Here is a 12,567-nt window from a genome sequence, read left to right as displayed (position 1 = left end):
TGTATCGTTTTTATCATCAATACAAAATTTTGCAACCTCCTAATTTCTAAATTTTCAAATTTTCCAATTACCCAAAGTCCCAACTTCGCCATCAAAAAAACATTAATTACTTGGTAATTTAGTTGTTTGGTAAGTTTAGTAATTATTGGGTAAGTTAATCGTCCAAATCCCTACAGTCCCATAATACCAAAACACCAAATGAACAAATCTTCAGAGTCCCAAAATTGCATAAAAGCATCGAAAGAAACAAAGTCCCACAGCAGAACCTTTAAAAGTCCCAAAGTCCCGTAATACGAAATTCCCAAAGAGCAACGACGTCGTCCGCAGGAAACGTCCCCAGGTTGTTATGGCAATTACGTTCGTATAAGGCCCGAAAAAGAAACCGTAAGACCATAGACAGTGAAATACGAGGAGGAACGGAGGCGTACGGAGAAAGTCAGAAGTCACGAATCGTAGTTCCGGCAAGTTCCCAGCTGATGACAAGTTCCCAAATGACGAGGGGACAATGCGACGAGAAGCGACTGTCCTTCCTAGAGGAGATGAGTTCTTGATTGCACCGAGGTTGCCGCAGATGCAACGTCGAGCCAACTATCACAGAGACACTGTGCTGGAAGCGCCACCGAATTGCTGTTTCTACTTGTTTCCCTTATGTCTTTTCATCTTCGGGTAATTTTGTATGGAAACGCCTGTATTCTACGTTATTATACTTATCGTTAGTGTAACTATGTTTAAGTTACTGTTATGTAATAACTATTTTTTTACTGTTGGTGAACTTTTGATTAGACTTGCTCTTATTGTTCATGTTGAATTTTTATTTTAATTGATGAGCAAAAATAAATTTGGGTCAGTCACTGGATTTACAAAAACTTTAACTCTGTCTCATGAGTCAATGACTTTTGAGTCAAAGACTTTGACTGTGTTTATATCTGAGGGACAATTTGGACAGACACGTTGCAGACCCAGACTGTTTTTCTTCAAAAAATGGACGCCATTTTTACTATGCGTTTTAAACAAGTTCTTACAGTTTTAGTTCAATCCTTGAACCGTACAGGCGACCTTCCGAGTCACTTCAATAAATTCATTTATTTCTAAACGAGGTTTCTATTTTGTTCAAATAAATAACCACCCCATATTCCGACAGGTAAAATAAATATTCCTGTATTTTTTAAATAATAATTTGTTTTCTTACTATTCGTCATTAGAGTCTAAAAACACATGCTCCTTCAATATACCCGTTTCAGGAAATGCAAAGTCAACTCGAGTTGTCTGCGTCCGAAGGTCGAGAGGTGACTGTAAGAATGCTGCTCCCGACTTCAAGGTCATCGGAAGCAATTAACCTTAATTACCACAAAATTTCTATAAAAATAGAACCAACAAGGTGAAACCTGAATTCGAAACACTTCAAGGTCACCAAAATATTCCTTTGAACCCCGTGTTTCTTGGAACCCGTTTAAAAAAGAAGTTATCCGTTACAAAAGACAGTGTCTGAGCCGGCGATATATCAAAGTGGTCCGGTAATCAAAGGGTGGCACAAAAGAAAGCGAAGTTTTCGCGGCCGGGGAAGAGAAACAATAATAACGCGATCCTCGGCGTACTGTAAATACTCGAAAGGGGGGAAAAGCGGAATAAAACAATAACGGGACAATTGGTCCACTTTGGTCGAAGTTTCCGCGGCGGAATAAAAGGTAAAAAGGGGTGCGAGCGGAGGTTCCATCCGGCGGGGACAGAACAGAGGACGAGGGGTTGTAGGGGAGAGAAATAGAGCTGGGGAGGTGGGGCAGAGGGGTTGTCTTGAGGCCGACGCCCAGATCGATGCTCCCGTCTGAGGTTCCCGTAGGCGGAGGCTGTTGCAGAATTCCCGACCGTAAGGACCTACGATGCTCCTTGTCGCGTGTGCGCTTCCTACCCGTTATTTAGCCGCCAAAGAGCATCCGCAACCTTAAAACCTTCGAAACAATGCCCTCCTTCCGCGAACTTTGCCCTCTCGATGGGGATCAAGTTCACTTCCGGCTAAATACGCCGACGCTCACCTACTGCCACCGCATATTGCGACTTCCGAAACTCGAATATCGACGGAAACTTTTTTTAAGGGGTTTTTGGGATAATTTATTTACTCTCGTTTTATTGTAACTGCATTCGACTATCGGTAATTTATTTTCACTTATGTATGCATATGTTGAGATTATGTAAGTAATCAAGCTCAAAAGGGTTTTGATTATTTGTAAGGTAGAATATGATCATTTATAAGGGAGAATAAAAATTATTTATAATTTGATATAGTTCTAAATGCGAGGCAGTGAATTTTTGTTTAATATTGAAATTATGTACTTGGACAAGCGTTGACGATTTGAAATTTAGGATCTTGAGATTTGGACGTTTGAGTTAGGATGTAGAATCAAGTTCAGAAGGGTTTTTGATCTTTTATAAGGGAGAATAAACTGTATTGATAATTTGATAAAATTTTAAATACGAAACAATGAATTTTTATTCAATATTGAAATTATGTATTTGGATAAGCATTGACGATTTGAAATTTAGGATCTGGAGATTTGGATGTTTGAGTTAGAGCGTAGGATCAAGTTTAGATAGGTGCTTTTTGATCATTTATAAAGAAGAATATACTCTATTTATAATTTGATAAAATTCTAAATACGAAGCAGTGAATTTTTGTTTAACATTGAAATTATGTACTTGGACAAGTATTAACGCTTTGAAATTTAGGATCTAGAGATTTGAGTTGAATTTCGCTATTTGAAGATTATAGAATTTGTGGAATGTGAAGATTGTAGAATTTGAAGAATTTGAAGATGGCAAAAGTTAAGGAGTTTGAAGATTGTAAAATTTGAGGAATTTGAAGATTGCAGAAAGTGAGGAATTCAAGCTTGCAGAATATGAAGAATTTTAAGACTACAAAATTTGAAGAATTTGTAGGTTCTAAGTATTCGAAAAATTTTAGAGATGTCAGAACTTTGAAATCTGAAAAATTGAGAGTCAGAAGATTCAAGCATTCTGGAGTCTGAAAATTGAAGTATTCTGAAATATGAAGATTTCTTTGAATTTGATCAACAATTAAAATTTAAAAAATTGAACAGAAATGAGAATTTGTATACTCGAGGAGGAGTCAAAAATTTGAGGACTTAACTTAAAATATGTAAAATTCTTACAATTTCAAAATTTGTAGATTTGAAAAATTAATGAACTTAGAAACGTAACTTCTAACTTTAAAACTTTGAAAAATCTGAAAAACTTACGAAGTTGAAAATCCAGCAATGTGAACATCCAATTCAAAATTGAAATAAATTTGCAACCCAAAAATTATCAAATTTTCAGAGCCAACAAAACCTCAAATTCTCTTTACAACAAATCTTCCTACCAAACCAAAACTGAAATAATCCACCAAACCTCTCCATCACACCCCAACTAAAACCCCCCACGATTGACCATAAAAACCCCCTCATAATTTCTCACCATCCTTCCCTGATTCATGAAAGTTTCATCGAAGCATTTCAAGAAAATCCATCGAAAATCACGAAACGCGTGAAGTTCGTTTTAAAGAAAAGAAAAGCCGTTTCGCTGGACGATCGAGCTATTCACTCGAAGGGTTGCCATTGTACGTTACTGCCCTCCGGGGGAGAAGTCCAGCCAGTCTTAAGGGCACATGTGACAAATGCCTTTATTCGTTTGCTCGCACCCTCCTAGGTATAGTGGTAGAAGTATGATCGCTAGGCACGTATACGCACTCCGCGAAAGCATTCTTCTGCTCATCGTTGCTGGAACTCGAGCACGTGCCATTACGAGGTTGCAAAATGTCAATAACCTTTGGGTCTTCGCGATACACCTCGTGTATCTCCGTTATATCCAAACGGGTTCCGTCATTATTCGAATGCTAACGAGACGTCACAGTTCGATTTCGATCATACTTTGTCCGATGAACCGAGGAAAATGAGACGACCTGTTTCTGTGAATGTTCGTTATTTTGAGATATTTGGGTTGTGGGAGGGGGTGATCTTAGGATGGGACGGTAGCGGAGGTGGTAGAGTCGTGGGTTCTTCAATTAGAAAGGGGCGAGTTCAAATCCTATTAATGGGATGGTTTTTTAAATGGGGTTTTTTAAGTGGAAATGGGTTGCTAGGAAAGATTTGATCAGTCAGGTGTCTAATTTGTTACTTTCTAAATTCTTGGCTTTCTAAATTCCCTACTTTCTAACTTCCTAATTCCTCGGATCTCAAATTTCTGAGTCAGTTTATTTACTAATTATGTAGACATTTGATTCTCAAATTTCTAGATTCCCAGATATCTAGATTTCTAAATTCCTAGATTTCCAGATCCCTAGATTTCTAGACTCCCAGATTTCCAAACTCCTAGATTCACAAATTCCTAGATTTCTAGATTCCCAAATTCCTAGATTTCTAGATTCCCAAATTCCTAGATTTCTAGATTCCCAAATCCCTAGATTTCTAAATTCCCAGAGTCCCAAATCCCCAAATTCCTAGATTTCTAAATTCCTAGATTCCCAAATCCCCAAATTCCTAGATTTCTAGATTTTCAGATCCCTAGACTTCTAAATTCCCAGATTCCCAGATCCCTAGATTTCTAAATTCCCAGATTTCTAAATTCCTAGATTCCCAAATCCCTAGATTCCCAGATCCCTAGATTTCTAAATTCCTACATTCTCAGATCTCTAAATTTCTAAATTTCTAGATTCCCAAATCCCTAAATTAGTAGATCCCTAAATTCCCTAGATTTCTAGATTCTTAGATCCCTAAATTCCAAATTTCCCAAATAATTAAACTATTAAATCCTTAAATTCTCAAACTTCCAAATCACTAAATTCTCAAACTTCCAAATCACTAAATTCTCAAACTTCAAATCTCACAAATTCCCACATTTCTCAAACTAAAAAAGTCTCCTAAATCTTCTCCAAAAATCTCTCTAAACTCCCAAATTCTTAACTTCCCTAAATTCCCTAAGTTCCTAAACTCCCAAATCCCCAAATCCTCAAAATTTCTAAAATTCCAAAGAGATGAATACAAATATCTATCAATGAACCGAAGAAACCCAGTAGAACAACATTTATCGTAACAGAAGCTCCCAATGGCCGTGAATGTAAGTACAGAGGGATGGTTTTCTGTAGTAACGGATTTAAAGAAACCGAACGATGGTGCAACGCTGATTTACGATCGCTGGCGTTCAGCGATAACATACTGCAGACGTAATTCATTGTAGCGGCGTAGTTACGTAACGCGTTCTGTGAATGAATCAGAAGTTACGTTTGCGCCGCGGCTTTATCTAAGCTGCTCGCTCGCTTCTTTCGCAACCGGTACTTCTTTTTCCCCTTGCTCGCATTTTTCTTTCGAGAGAACCGTGCGTTACTCACCGTACGCGTAATCGTCGCGGGCATAATAACGAACCGTCTCTGGACCCTAACCTACCTCTCTTTACGAGTGCTTACGTATTGCGACCGGTAATAAACGTTTTTGGACTTCGTATTAGACTTATGCTACTTTTTGTGCTTGTATCGTTTTTTATATTCGCTTACATTATTCTTTATGTTCTTATATTCATGTTTGTTATTCTTTATATTCGTGTCACTTATCTTATATTTTTATATCCACGTTATTTTTATTACATTGCTTTTTATAGTCATGTTTATCGCTCGGATTTTATACATTCTGGTCAGTTATACTTTATTTTCCTTTATCGTTTCCTGTACTTGCATTACCTTTAGGGTTTTTATATTTATTTTTGTTGTATTATTCATTATATTTTTATTACGTACTTAAACTTTAAGTATCGTACTAGTTTATTGAAGTAGCATAAGATTGTTAAGTATCATATATGTTTCACTGTGTCAAAGTTAAATCTATATTTCCTCTGCTCGAAGTTGTCTGCGCATGCGCAACCTCGATATCGCTCGCGCATGCGCAGAACTGACTTAGGAGGCCCAAAATTAATTCTACTTCTCAACTTTACTTTTCTGTATTATAATTTAGCGGGAAAGATTGTTAAATTAAATGTTGGGTTTATATAATATTTTGGAGTAATTAAATAGTTAAAATTTACGATAATAATAATATATATGGACAGCAATTATAATACTAATATAATAGCAATTATAATACTATATATAATACTAATTTGGAATTGTAAGGAATTGAAGGCTTGAGGATTGTAGATTGAAGAACGTGAGAGTTTTGATAGAATCAAATTAGACCAAATTAGAAAATTTAAGAATTTAGAGATCTTGGAATTTGAATATAAAATATGCAAATTTTGTAATTTGAAAGGTTTGAAACGAGATTTTATAATTTGAGAATTTGGAGATTTGAAAACTAGGAAATTAAAAAATATAAAAATAAGCAAATTTAGGGATTAAAAATTCAAAGCCTACAAATCAAAAAATTTTCAAATTTGTAAATCCAAAAATTTCAAAACTTAATAATACAAATTTACAAATTAAAAAACTTGTAATAATACAAAATTCAAACTATCCATCCCAAGTCCCACCCCAGTTCCAAATTCCAAAATACCCATCCCAGTCCTAGAATCACCCATTTTTGCAGTACGTCAGCCGGCCATATATCCGAAGCCCGGCGTATTTCGCCAGTTGGCAGGAAACGTGGCGTCTTTCTTTGAGAGGTCTGACTTCTCGATGACAGTAGTAGCCTTGAGTAGAGTGGCTGGAAGCGGAGGAGGGAGCAAAGCGAGCGGAGTCGAGCGGAATCGAGCAGAGCAAGCAAGCATGCAAGCAAGCAGCCGTTACAAGCAACGATGAAGAGGCGGCAGAGTTGCGTAGCGTGTATCTATGTTTAGACGGGCGAGTACGTCACATCCGGTAGTCTGCGCTCCCCTTCATCGTTCGCTCGCTCTTTCGCCTTCTATCTTTTTCTCCTTGCACTTTATTATGCTCCTTCGTTCGACTCTTTTTGCCGTCGTGGCTGGTTCACGCATTGTCACGTGTCCGTGACTCGTTACAACGAACTTTCGAGCTACTATACTCGATGCACCAATGTCCGCATACATCACCCTCAGGGACCCTCCACGGCCATATATCCGGACTACTTTGTTTCACGGAATTTAACGATGTTATTCGAAAAGAAAGAACATAGGTAAATAATATTTAGGGGGACTCAATTATTAGACTTATTAATTAGACAAAATTAAGGTATAATTTTGGGGAGTTATTTTTTAATACTTCAAGTGACTCGTACTTTAGCTTTCATCTATTTTAGTCAAATTTTTTAGTATGTTGATTTGCAGTTCAAGTCCAATAACTTAGTCAATTATTGTGTAATATAAAATTGACATAGTATTTCAACTTTCTTTGTCTGTTTTAATATAGTGGCTGTAGCAGTCAGTTCTGAGTGACGCACTTGAGAGATAAATCATATTAGTATTTTCTGAATCATAATTTTAAGTTGTATTATGATAACCTAGTGAAATAAACAATATAGGCAATTTATAAACTTCAGAAAGAATTCATACAAATTTTCAATAAAAACATTTAAAAATTTCTAATTATTAACAGCAATAATGTGTTGCAATAAAAAGATCCAATAATTAAGTAAAAAGACAGCTGTACAATATAGTGAATTCAACTCAAGCTACAATAAAGGAATTTGTACTAAAAGTATTATCCATATTGTTTGCTATTTTAAATACATTCTCAAAATGGTTTACACTAATAATTAAAGTACCAAACAATTAATGTATTAACAACGAAACCTTGAAACTTTCGATCAATGTTATGGTATCCTACAAAAAGAAGAGGAAGAAAATTGTGATATGATACCCTGTGCCCGGGAAATTTTATCCCATCACCCCCCATATGTTCGATCCAGGGTATCGTGTGTTATAGGAACGTTTCAGGACACGTCGTGTTTACAGGAAATCCTCCATGGACATGACCTACGTTAAATTACGATCACAACCTTCGGACGCACACGGTTATGATTATTGATTGATTTTTTTTTAACGCGAAGGCTGACCATGATTTTCTTTTCTTCCATTTCGATCGACCTTATACTACGTGCAAGCGTGTGTTTACTGATGGAGTATCTTCTTTACTGCTCTATAACGCAAACTAACTTTGAAATCGCATGTTCTGATGTTTATTTATTTATGACGAAGGAGAGGAGTTGGAGAATTTGCTCTTGTAATGTTAACGCAAAATTTAGGTTTTCTAAGGTTTTTGCGTTTTGCGTTTTTTGATGAAAGGTAGGACTTTGGTGTTGGTGTTACAGTTTTTGAAATTGTATTTTTTTTTGGAAACGAGGTGTTTGATTAGCAGTTTCTCGTATAGTGACGTATAGTAATAGTAGAGTATTGTAATAATATTGTATAGTGTGTAGTAATAATACAATATAGCATAGTATAGTGAAATGTAGTAATAGTACAGTACTGCAGTAATTTCGTATAGTGACATATAGTAATAGTACAGTATAACATACTATAGTGAAATGTCCAAATGAAATGGCCAAATTTCCAAATTTCCAAATTTCCAAAATTGCTAATTCCAAATTTCCAAATTTCAAAATTTCAAAATTCCAAAAATGCTAATTCCAAATTTCCAAATTTCCAATTTCCAAAATTGATAATTCCAAATTTCCAAAATTCCAAAATTCCATATTCGAAATTTCTAAGTTTCCAAATTTCCAAATTTCCAAATTTCCAATTTCCAATTTCCAAAATCCCAAAATTGCTAATTCCAAATTTCCAAATTTCCAATTTCCAAAATTGATAATTCCAAATTTCCAAAATTCCAAAATTCCATATTCGAAATTTCTAAGTTTCCAAATTTCCAAATTTCCAAATTTCCAATTTCCAATTTCCAAAATCCCAAAATTGCTAATTCCAAATTTCCAAATTTCCAATTTCCAAAATTGATAATTCCAAATTTCCAAAATTCCAAAATTCCATATTCGAAATTTCTAAGTTCCCAAATTTCCAAATTTCCAATTTCCAATTTCCAAAATCCCAAAATTGCTAATTCCAAATTTCCAAATTTCCAAATTTCCAAAATTCCAAATTCCAAAATTACATATTCAAAATTTCTAAATTTAAAAATTCCAAATTTCCAAATTTCCAATTTTCAAAATTCCAAATTTCCAAATTTCCAATTTCCAATTTCCAAAATTGATAATTCCAAATTTCCAAAATTCCAAAATTCCATATTCGAAATTTCTAAGTTTCCAAATTTCCAAATTTCCAATTTCCAATTTCCAATTTCCAATTTCCAAAATCCCAAAATTGCTAATTCCAAATTTCCAAATTTCCAAATTTCCAAAATTCCAAATTCCAAAATTACATATTCAAAATTTCTAAATTTCAAAATTCCAAATTTCCAAATTTCCAAATTTCCAATTTTCAAAATTCCAAATTTCCAAATTTCCAAATTTCCAAAATTCCAAATTCCAAAATTACATATTCAAAATTTCTAAATTTCAAAATTCCAAATTTCCAAATTTCCAAATTTCCAATTTTCAAAATTCCAAATTTCCAAATTTCCAATTTCCAATTTCCAATTTCCAAAATTCCTAATTCCAAATTTCCAATAGTAATAGTACAGTATTGCAGTAATCTCATATAGTGGCACATAGTAATAGTACAGTATAGCATACTATAATGAAATGTAGTAATAGTACTGCAAAGTAAATTATAATATCACTACAGTACACAGTGACTTATATCAAATCACACAGTACACCACACACGTAAAATAGCAACATAGTAAAACAGCCCAAGTGTTACTCCTACAACGAAAGATGATCTGACCAATGATAAAGCGTAACAAAGAAAAAATTGCACGAGGGCAACGTTCGATCGACAAAGTGTTAATAACGAAAGATAGTAGGGAAAAGAATTGGACATTAATCCCGAGAAGAGCAATTAAAAAACACGGGAGTCCAATTAAAAGGTGAAACAGAATGGCCGTACGTACGGTCGCGTTTCACGCACGCCATGGCACAGCAGTGGCAGCCGGCCGCACGAGGAGCACACACAGAGAACCGAGCCGGAGTAAAGTTTTCATTAACGAGAAAGTGCTTGGCGCGCGTATCGAGTCAAGCCGACTCGAGTTAAATTGCGTGCACGTTAAGAACTCGCGGCCCTCGTGTGTCGTCGATGCTCACCGTCTCTCTCCTCTCCGCACCGCTCTTCTCTTATACGCTCCTTTCCGCGACTACGCCACGATGAACACACACAGAACGCGCGTGTATGGAAACTCGTACTCATTCTCGCGAACAACGACCACGCGAGTACGCGCGGCGAATGTGTGTACGATACGATACGATACGATATCGTACGCCGTGCCACGTTGCTTCGATTTACTTCGCCGTTTAGCACGGGGAATCTATGGACGCGATTTCGCGCCAGAATGTTATGCGTTTGCTGGATGCGAGGGATAGCAAAAGTGAAGGGCATTTGCATATTTAGGTTTGTTTATGGATTTTTAGGTTTATTTAACCTTGAATTGGGGAAAGTTTTTTTTAATTAGGAGTTGTAAAATGTTATTCAGTTTTCGATTTTAGTATATAGATTTTTTTGTTACATAAGTATTAATATTGGGAAATTATAAATTCCTTAATTTCAATATTCCAAAATTCCAAAATTGCTAATTCCAAAATACGAATTTTCGAAAATCGAAATTTTCAAATTCCACAATTCCAAGTTCGAAATTTCCGAAATTCGAAATTTTCAAATTCAACAATTCAAGGTTCGAAATATCCAAATTTCCAAATTCCAAATTTCCAAATTCCAAAATTCCAAAATTCTAAAATTCCAAAATTGCTAATTCCAAATTTCCAAATTTCCAAATTCCAAACTCCCAAAATTGCTAATTCCAAATTACCAAATTTCCAAAATTCCAAATTCCAAAATTACATATTCGAAATTTCTAAATTTCAAAATTCCAAATTTTCAAATTTCCAAATTCCATTTTCGAAATTTCTAAATTTCAAAATTCCAAATTTCCAAATTTCCAAATTTCCAAATTCCAAAATTCCAAAATTGCTAATTCCAAATTTCCAAATTCCAAAATCCAAAATTGCTAATTCCAAATTACCAAATTTCCAAAATTCCAAATTCCAAAATTACATATTCGAAATTTCTAAATTTCAAAATTCCAAATTTCCAAATTTCCTAATTTCCTAATTTCCAAATTCCAAAATTTTAAAATTCCAAAATTGCTAATTCCAAATTTCCAAATTCCAAAATTCCATTTTCGAAATTTCTAAATTTCAAAATTCCAAATTTCCAAATTTCCAAATTTCCAAATTTCCAAATTTCCAAATTCCAAAATTCTAAAATTCCAAAATTGCTAATTCCAAATTTTCAAATTCCAAAATTCCTAAATTGCAAATTCCAAATTCAAGCATTTCAAATTTCCAGAATTCTAAAATTCAAAAATTCCAAAACTCCAAATTCAAAATTTCCTAATTCCAAAATTTCAAATTCGAAATTTTGACCCACTCCCAACTACCTCAAACAATTTAAAATTAAAATAAACTCAGACTAGTTCAAAATTGCTCCAAAGCCTCAAAACACCCCTAAATAATAAACTCCCCGTACCAATAAATAATCCTCTACACCCATAAGTAATAACTGTCTACACCGATAAGCAATAACCGTCCATACCGATAAGCAACAATCGCATGAATGAAACGTATTACAACAATAAAATAGCGTTTATTGTCTCGGTAAGATCTGTTGTCGATAACCGTGAAGATCAAGAGTCTTCAATCGTTCGAATCGAAACGCAGTCTCGTCGAAAAAGGCAGTTGTGGTTAGGTCAGGTCGCGACCTCTCCAAGTAAGGTTAGACACAATGTTGGTTCTGAACAGTTGGGTAATGCTGTGTCGTCATGACTACAGGAGACTTCGACTTCCTTTGTTTCACGGTTGGTTGGCCTGCGAATACAGAACGTGCTACATTGTAGGCAGCAGAAAGCACGTAGGCCGTGCGGCCGAATCGATAAGCGAAAAATCAATCGATTATGTAGCTAACGTGCAACGCGCCGTTTGCAAATGGTCGATTCTACTTATCACGAGACCCACGCGAATATTCTGCGATTTCCGGTTGTTTCTTTTGCTACTTTTACGCAGTTGTTCTACTTTACGAACTTGCAACTCGTTTAATTGTTAAAACACGACAAAAACGGTTAATCAATGTAGTAATCAAGTATATTTACATTTTAAGTACATTTACATTTTTTGCGTACTTTTTTTGCACTTACTTTCTTGTGGTTTGTATTGGAATGTAGGGAAATGGACCAGTGCAACATTGTTAATTTATAGGTACTTTTATTCCGTGAGCATATAACATACTTCCTATGTCGTTTGCACTTATTTTGTTAGATTTTGTATGATGATAGAAAGTAATTTAAAATTTAAATTTTCTTTAATAAGATGTAGTTTAATACAGACAGAAATAATGTAAGCAGAAATTAAATTAAAAAACAGAAAACATTACATGCGGATTCGATCCGGGGATTCTGGTTTTTACAATCTTTGCTTTGCACTATTTGCCCAATGTACCTTTCAATGATATCATGTATTTTATAACATATAT

At 35.0% G+C, this 12,567-nt stretch overlaps 1 protein-coding gene and 1 long non-coding RNA gene across 3 annotated transcripts in view; one reads left to right on the top strand and one right to left on the bottom strand.

Annotated features, from left to right (window-relative positions):
* crp (transcription factor cropped) overlaps window positions 1-12,567 on the bottom strand; it is a 178,499-nt gene that overhangs the window by 98,211 nt on the left and 67,721 nt on the right. The window lies entirely within an intron of this gene.
* Window positions 5,383-8,468, top strand: LOC143264624 (uncharacterized). The gene is made up of 3 exons (XR_013038437.1): window positions 5,383-5,464; window positions 6,502-7,109; window positions 7,343-8,468. It is a non-coding gene; the product is annotated as an uncharacterized LOC143264624 (long non-coding RNA).

The sequence above is a fragment of the Megachile rotundata genome, chromosome 6, assembly GCF_050947335.1.
Source record: "Megachile rotundata isolate GNS110a chromosome 6, iyMegRotu1, whole genome shotgun sequence".
Classification (NCBI taxonomy): Eukaryota; Metazoa; Arthropoda; class Insecta; order Hymenoptera; family Megachilidae; genus Megachile; species Megachile rotundata.
This window is presented reverse-complemented; position numbering and strand designations above follow the sequence as displayed.